Raw genomic sequence first — 7753 nt, forward strand, 5'->3', positions numbered from 1 at the left:
AGAATTCCCTTTTTCTTCTGAGAATTCCAATGGTTATTAAGCTGAGTGGGCCATTACATGAATCTTAGCCATTTTTGTCCTTTATGATTTTTCACTTTATTACTCTTTCAAAGTTTGATTTTATGTAAATGGGTATTAAAAACATAACCATATGTATACACATTTAAAGTGGGAGAATGGGAAATTTTGATAGCTGACATAAACCACTGAGACTGCATTTAAATAACCACAAAAATCCTGACTCTTTAATAGGTGGTTAGTCATTCCTGCAAATATGATTTCTTATTTTGATTCGGTACAGCAGTCCTTCCCACAAAAGCCTACATTTCAGAACTTTGGATGGATTTGGCAGATCATAGAGAATTGTATTATATGAATGGAGGAATGTAGTAAATATAGATTATATTTCATTTATTATTTTGTATAAGTAATTTTAAATAGGTGTGTATCTTTTATAGAACATGATTACATTATCAATATATGTAGTTAAATCATAATGCCTTATGAATTATTCAATAATAGAAATTGTATAATAGTTTTCAACAGCCAAAAAGAATTTCCCTGTGGTTACTTAAATCAAAACCTATGGAATACATTTCCTTCAAACTTCCTGAATTATTTCCTTCTAGGTTAAGAACCAGCATGATGAAGTTTATTCCCAAAGGTACTCAGTGGAAAAGCTATAAGCCATGGAAAATCAGGCTTAAATTCGAAGTGCCATCTCAGAAAGCATAATAAAAATAGATTTTCAGTCTTCCCCAAACACAAATAGTAATGCCATAAAATATGAAATATTAGGAGTATGGTATTGCCATCTTTAATTTTTATAGTGGGGTTTTTCTCAGATCCTCCTCTATGCTAGAAAAAAACCTTATATCCTGTGAAAGTCATCCACTTCTTTTAGCAGACCTAGAAACTTGGATGAAATTTCAAAATGTGTGAAAGAAAATATGTGGTGATGTTGAAGATTGGAAAACCTTGCTGCAAATTATATTACCAAAACATTTTTAATGGCAAATAATTAGAAATCATCCTTTCCATGTAGCATTCATCTGTAGGCCACACTCCCTATGTAACCAAATTAAATTGTCTGTTAATTCCTTATGAAAGGCATCCCCCTTGTCTCACTGTTTCACTGACACCTATTTTTATAACATATGTCATGGTGCTGTATAGTTTTTCTACTAACAAATATCAATAAATATCCATATTGCAAAACTCCCAAAAAGCAATAGTGGAGAGTTTCCAAGGTGTCATTCTATGATAATCACACATGTCAATAGTAACAGCAGCTCTGACACTATTTACTACAACTAAGTTTGTAATAGAACTTATACTTAAGTTTTATTATATAAAATAGGCAAGGGTAAAAGGTGGGGCACCCTAAATCACTGGGACAACCATTTTCAATATTTCCAACATGAAGGCTACTTACTATAGGCCAGATATGAGCCCTTATAAAACACCTCAGGAATTTAAATCTAGCAGGGATTATAAATGATATAAATGGGAAATACGTGTTAATGGATAATGTAACATAAAGACTTACCCTAGTTTTGGATAGGAAATATGACAGTCCAAATTGAGGAATTGGTTCTTAAGAATGAGTAAGAATTAGACAGGAAAAAAAAATTAAAAAGCAGTGGAACTTAATAGAGATACTGAGAAGAATGTGAGAAAAGTCACATAGGAAATAGAAGTAGGAAGTTGCAGAGACAAAAATGTTTATGTGACTGGCCTGTGAGAAATGTATAGAATAGTATTATATGAATGGCCCATAGAGGTAAGCAAGGCATGATTGGCAAAGTTAAGAATTTTTATCTTAACCCTCATAGTAATTTGGAGTCAATTATAAGTATTTAAAACAGAGAGTGTGACTAGATAACATACTCATTTTGTTAAGATTACTTTGATTTTAACAGGAAGCAAACAGGTTTGAATAGAACAAGACTTAACTTGGAAAAACTACTGCTGTATAGATGGGAGGTGATTATAGGTTGAATGACCAAGGCAACAGGGGAAATGTAGATGTGAATGACATACATGAATTATATTAATTAAGACTTAGTCATGATTTAGATATGAATGTTGGAAAAATGTAGGTTTTTAGGAAGACAGGTTTCTGAGAAAGGGCCGTCTTGATATAAAATTTGGGAATGATTTACATTTCATTGAAGTTGAAAGTGGTATAGTGATTATAATAGCATAGGGAGAAAGTAGAGTGAGAGGACTGGAAGGACAGGGCGGCAGTTAGGAGCCTGCAAAGATGACAGCGGCAGAGGGGAAAGGGCATGAGGAAGAATTAGGTCTAAATTTCAGCTTCTCTGTATGTACCTGATTCATGAAAGGAAATGAGACCCTATGAAAGCCGTATGTTCTCAAACTACAATACAAAACAAAATCCAGCTATACCATATTCAAGTGATATAGATAAGTGTGTGATAGGGAACATAAATAACCATAAAAGGAACGATACATTACACAGGAGGAAAAAAGAATAAAGAAGTGTCAATACTGATGTAAGTTCAATAATACAAAAGGGGGCAAATAGGTATGTTAGAACAGATGAAGATATACATATATACAAACTGGGATATAAAAACCATAACTACTTATTGGGAATAAAAAAATATCAATGTCTACTAAGAGAATAGAACTTAAATGTTTTCATTCACATGTTTTATATATATATATATAGTGTGATGGATGTGTTAATTAACTAGACGGAAATAATCCAATAACAATGTATATGTATCAAGTCATCGACATGCACACTTAAAACATCTTACAATATTATTTGCCTACTATATATCATTAAAGCTGAAAAAGAACTTAAAGAATCTTTATTAACAGAAGTAAACTTGCTAATGACCTCTGTCTTCAAATTTTAACAAATATGTTACTATAAAATCTTGTATTATTTAGTAGTTTCTATAAGAAAAAATGAAATCTAGTTCCACATATTAATTACTGATAAAATATCCTATTTCTCCCAAAACGTTTCTTGTATAGGCTCTCCATTCACTGTAATTTTGATTTTTAACCTGGTAATAAATCAGTAGAAATTAAAAAAAAAAAAAAAACAAATAAAATATATCAAATATAAGAAACACAAAAGAAAAACATAAGTCAAAAGACTAAAGACAGGAGTTGATTAGATGGAGGAACTTCAAGATGTCAGAGTAAGATGTGGAGATCGCCTCCCTCCCCACAAATACATCAAAAATACATCTACATGTGGAACAACTCCTACAGAACACCTACTGAATGCTGGCAGAAGAGCTCAGACTTACCAAAAGGCATGAAACTCCCCACGTACCTGGGTAGAGCAAAAGAAAAAAGAAAACACAGGGACTAAATAATAGGGACGGGATCTGCACCTCTGGGAGGGAGCTGTGAAGGAGGAAAAGTTTCCACACACTAGAAAGACCCTTCACTGGCAGAGACAGGGGGTGGGCGGGGTGCAGGGGAAGCTTCACAGCCTTGGAGGAGAGCACAGTAACAGAGGTGCACAGGGCAAAGCGGAGAGATTCCCACACAGAGGATAATGCTGACCAGCACTCACCAGCCCAAGAGGCTTGTCTGCTCACCCGCTGGGTCTGGTGGGGGCTGGGAGCTGAGGCTTGGGCTTCGGAGGTCAGATCGCAGGGAGAGGACTGGGGTTGGCTGCATGAACACAGCCTGAAGGGAGCTAGTGTGCCACAGCTAGCCGAGAGGGAGTCCGGGAAAAAGTCTGGACCTGCCAGAGAGGCAAGAGACCATTGTTTCAGGATGCGTGAGGAGGGGAGATTCAGAGCACCACCTAAATGAGCTTCAGAGATGGGTGCAAGCCACGGCTATCAGTGCGGACACCAGAGATGGTCATGAAACGCTAACGCTGCTGCTGCAGCCACCAAGAATCCTGTGTACAAGCACAGGTCACAATCCACACCACCCCTCCTGGGAAACTGTGCAGCCCACTAGTGCCGTCCAAATTCCCTGGGAGAACACACGGCACTCCTCAGGCTGTTGCAACGTCATGCTGACCTCTGCCACTGCAGGCTCACCCCATATTATGAACCCTCCCTCCTTGCAGCCTGAGAGAGCCAGAGCAAACTAATAAGCCACTCCTCTAGCCCCCTCCTGTCTGGGCAAAGGACAGATGCTAGAGGGTGACCTATATGCAGAGGCAGGGCCAGATCCAAACCTGAACCCCAGGAGCTGTGTGAACAAAGAAGAGAAAGGGAAATTTCTCCATGCAGCCTCAGGACCAGCAGAAAAATCTCCACCATCAACTTGATGTACCCTACATCTGTGGAATATCTGAATAGACAATGAATCATCCCAAAATTGAGGCAGTGGACTTTGGGGGCAACTATAGACTTGGGGATTGCTGTATGCGACTGACTAGTTTCTGATTTAAATGTTTATCTTACTACAGTTTTTAGTGCTTGTTATCATTGGTGGATTTGTCTATTGGTTTTGTTGCTGTCTTCTTTTTTCTATTATTATTTATTTTAACATTAAAAATTGTTTTATTTCAATGACATTATTTTATTTTGTTTTATTATATTTCTTTTATTTCCTCCTTTTTCTTCTGAGCCATGTGTTTAAAAGGGTCTTGGTGCTCTGGCCAGGTGTCAGGCCTGAGCTTCAGAGGTGGGAGAGCCAAGTTTAGGACACTGGATCACCAGAGACCTCCTGACCCCACGTAATATCAATCAGTGAGAGTTCTCCCAGACATCTCAGCCTCAACACTAAGACCCAGCTCTACTCATGACCAGAAAGCTCCAGTGCTGGACACCCCATGGCAAATGACTAGCAAGACAGTAACACAACCCCACCCATTAGCAAAGAGGCTACCTAAAATCATAATAAGGGCACAGACACCACAAAACATACCACCAAATGTGGTACTGCCCACCAGAAAGACAAGATCTGGCCTCATCCATCAGAACACAGGCACAAGTCCCCTCCACCAGGAATTCTACACAGCCCACTGAACCAACCTTACCCACTAGGGACAGACACCAAAAACAATGGGAACTACAAACCTGCAGCCTGCAAAAAGGAGACCCTGAACACAGTAAGTTAAGCAAAATGAGAAGACAGAGAAATATGCAGCAGATGAAGGAGCAAGGTAAAAACCCACCAGATTAAACAAATGAAGAGGAAATAGGCAGTTTACCTGAAAAAGAATTCAGAATAATGATAGTAAATGGTCCAAAATCTTGGAAATAGAATAGAGAAAATATAAGAATTGTTTAACAAGGACCTAGAAGAACTAAAGAGCAAACAAGCAATGATGAACAACACAATAAATGAAATTAAAAATTCTCTAGAAGGAATAAATAGCAGAATAACTGAGGCAGAAGAATGGTTGTGACCTGGAAGATAAAATAGTGGAAATAACTAGCACAGAGAAGAATAAAGAAAAAAAGAATGAAAAGAATTGAGGACAGTCTCAGAGAACTTTGGGACAACATTAAACACACCAACATTCGAATTATAGGGGTCCGAGAAGAAGAAGAGAAAAAGTTAGGGACTGAGAAATAATTGAAGAGATTATAGTTGAAAACTTCCCTAACATGGGAAAGGAAATATTCAATCAAGTCCAGGAAGCATAGAGAGTCCCATAAAGGATAAATCCAAGGAGAAACATGCCAAGAAACAGATTAATCAAGCTATCACAAATTAAATACAGAGAAAAAATATTAAAAGCAGCAAAGGGAAAACAACATATAACATACAAGGAAATCCCCATAAAGTTAACAGCTGATTTTTCAGCAGAAACTCTGCAGGCCAGAAGGGAGTGGCAGGACATATTTAAAGTGATGAAAGGGAAAAACCTACAACCAAGATTACTCTACCCAGCAAGGATATCATTTAGATTTCACAGAGAAATTAAAACCTTTACAGACAAGTAAAAGCTAAGAGAATTCAGCACCACCAAGCCAGCTTTACAACAAATGCTAAAGGAACTTTTCTAGGCAGGAAACACAGAGAAGGAAAAGACCTACAAAAACAATCCCAAAACAATTAAGAAAATGGTAATAGGAACATACATTTCAATAATTATCTTAAATGTAAATGGATTAATTGCTCCAACCAAAAGACATAGACTGGCTGAATGGATGCAAAAACAAGAACCATATATATGCAGTCTACAAGAGACTCACTTCAGACCTAGGGACACGTACAAACTGAAAGTGAGGGGATGGAAAAAGATATTCTATGGAAATGGAAATCAAAAGAAAGCTGGAATAGCAACTCTCATATCAGACTAAATATATTTTAAAAGAAAGACTATTAGAAGAGGCCAAGAGGGACACTACATAATGATCAATGGATCAATCCAAGAAGAAGATGTAACAATTGTAAATATTGATGTACCCAACATAGGAGCACCTCAATACATAAGGCAAATGCTAACAGCCATAACAGGGAAAATCAACAGTAGCACAATCATAGTAAAGGACTTTAACACCCCACTTTCATCAATGGACAGATCAACCAAAATGAAAATAAATAAGGAAACACAAGCTTTAAATGATACATTGACACATTAACACTTAGTTGATATTTATAGGACTTAATTGATATTTATAGGACATTCAATTCAAAAAACAACAGAATACACTTTCTTCCCAAGTGCTCATGGAAAATTCTCCAGGATAGATCATATCTTAGGTCACAAATTAAGCCTTGGTAAATTTAAGAATATTGAAATCCTATCAGGTATCTTTTCCAACCACAACACTATGGAATTAGATAACAGTTACAGGAAAAAAACTGTAAAAATTACAAACACATGGAGGCTAAACAGCACACTGCTAAATAACTAAGAGATCACTGAAAAAATCAAAGAGCAAATCAAAAAATACCTAGAAATAAATGACAATTAAAACACAACAGCCCCAAACCTATGGGATGCAGCAAACGCAGTTCTAAGAGGGAAGTTTATAGCAATACAGTCCTACCTTAAGAAACAAGAAAATCTCAAATAAAAAACCTAACCTTACATATAAAGCAATTAGAGAAAGAAGAACAAAAAATCCCCAAAGTTAGCAGAAGGAAAGAAATCATAAAGATCAGATCAGAAATAAATGGAAAAAAAATTATGGAAACAATAGCAAAGATCAATAAAACTAAAAGCTGGTTCTTTAAGAAGATAAACAAAATTGGTAAACCATTAGCCAGATTCATTAAGAAAAAAAGGGAGAAGACTTACATCAACAGAATTAGAAATGAAAACGGAGAAATAACAACTGACGCTGCAGAAATACAAAGGATCATGAGAGATTACTACAAGCAACTATAGCCAATAAAATGGACAAACTGGAAGAAATGGACAATTTCTTTAAAAAGCAAAAACTTCTGAGACTGAACCAGGAAGAAATAGCAAATATGAACAGGCCAAACACAAGCACTGAAATTGAAACTGTGATTAAAAATCTTTCAACAGACAAAACTCAGGACCAGATGGCCTCACAGGTGAATTCTATCAAACATGTAGAGAAGAGCTAACACCTATCCTTCTCAAACTCTTCCAAAATATAGCAGAGGGAGGAACACTCCCAAACTCATTCCACGAGGCCACCACCACCCTGACACTAAAACTAGAAGAATATGTCACACAAAAAAAAGAAAACTATAGGCCAATATCACAGATGAACATACACGCGAAATTCCTCCACAAAATACTAGCAAACAGAATCCAGCAGTGCATTAGTAGGATCATACACCATGATCAAGTGCGGTTTTTCGCAGGAAT

The sequence above is a fragment of the Lipotes vexillifer genome, unplaced genomic scaffold (genome assembly GCF_000442215.2).
Source record: "Lipotes vexillifer unplaced genomic scaffold, Lipotes_vexillifer_v1.1 scaffold1647, whole genome shotgun sequence".
Classification (NCBI taxonomy): domain Eukaryota; kingdom Metazoa; phylum Chordata; class Mammalia; order Artiodactyla; family Lipotidae; genus Lipotes; species Lipotes vexillifer.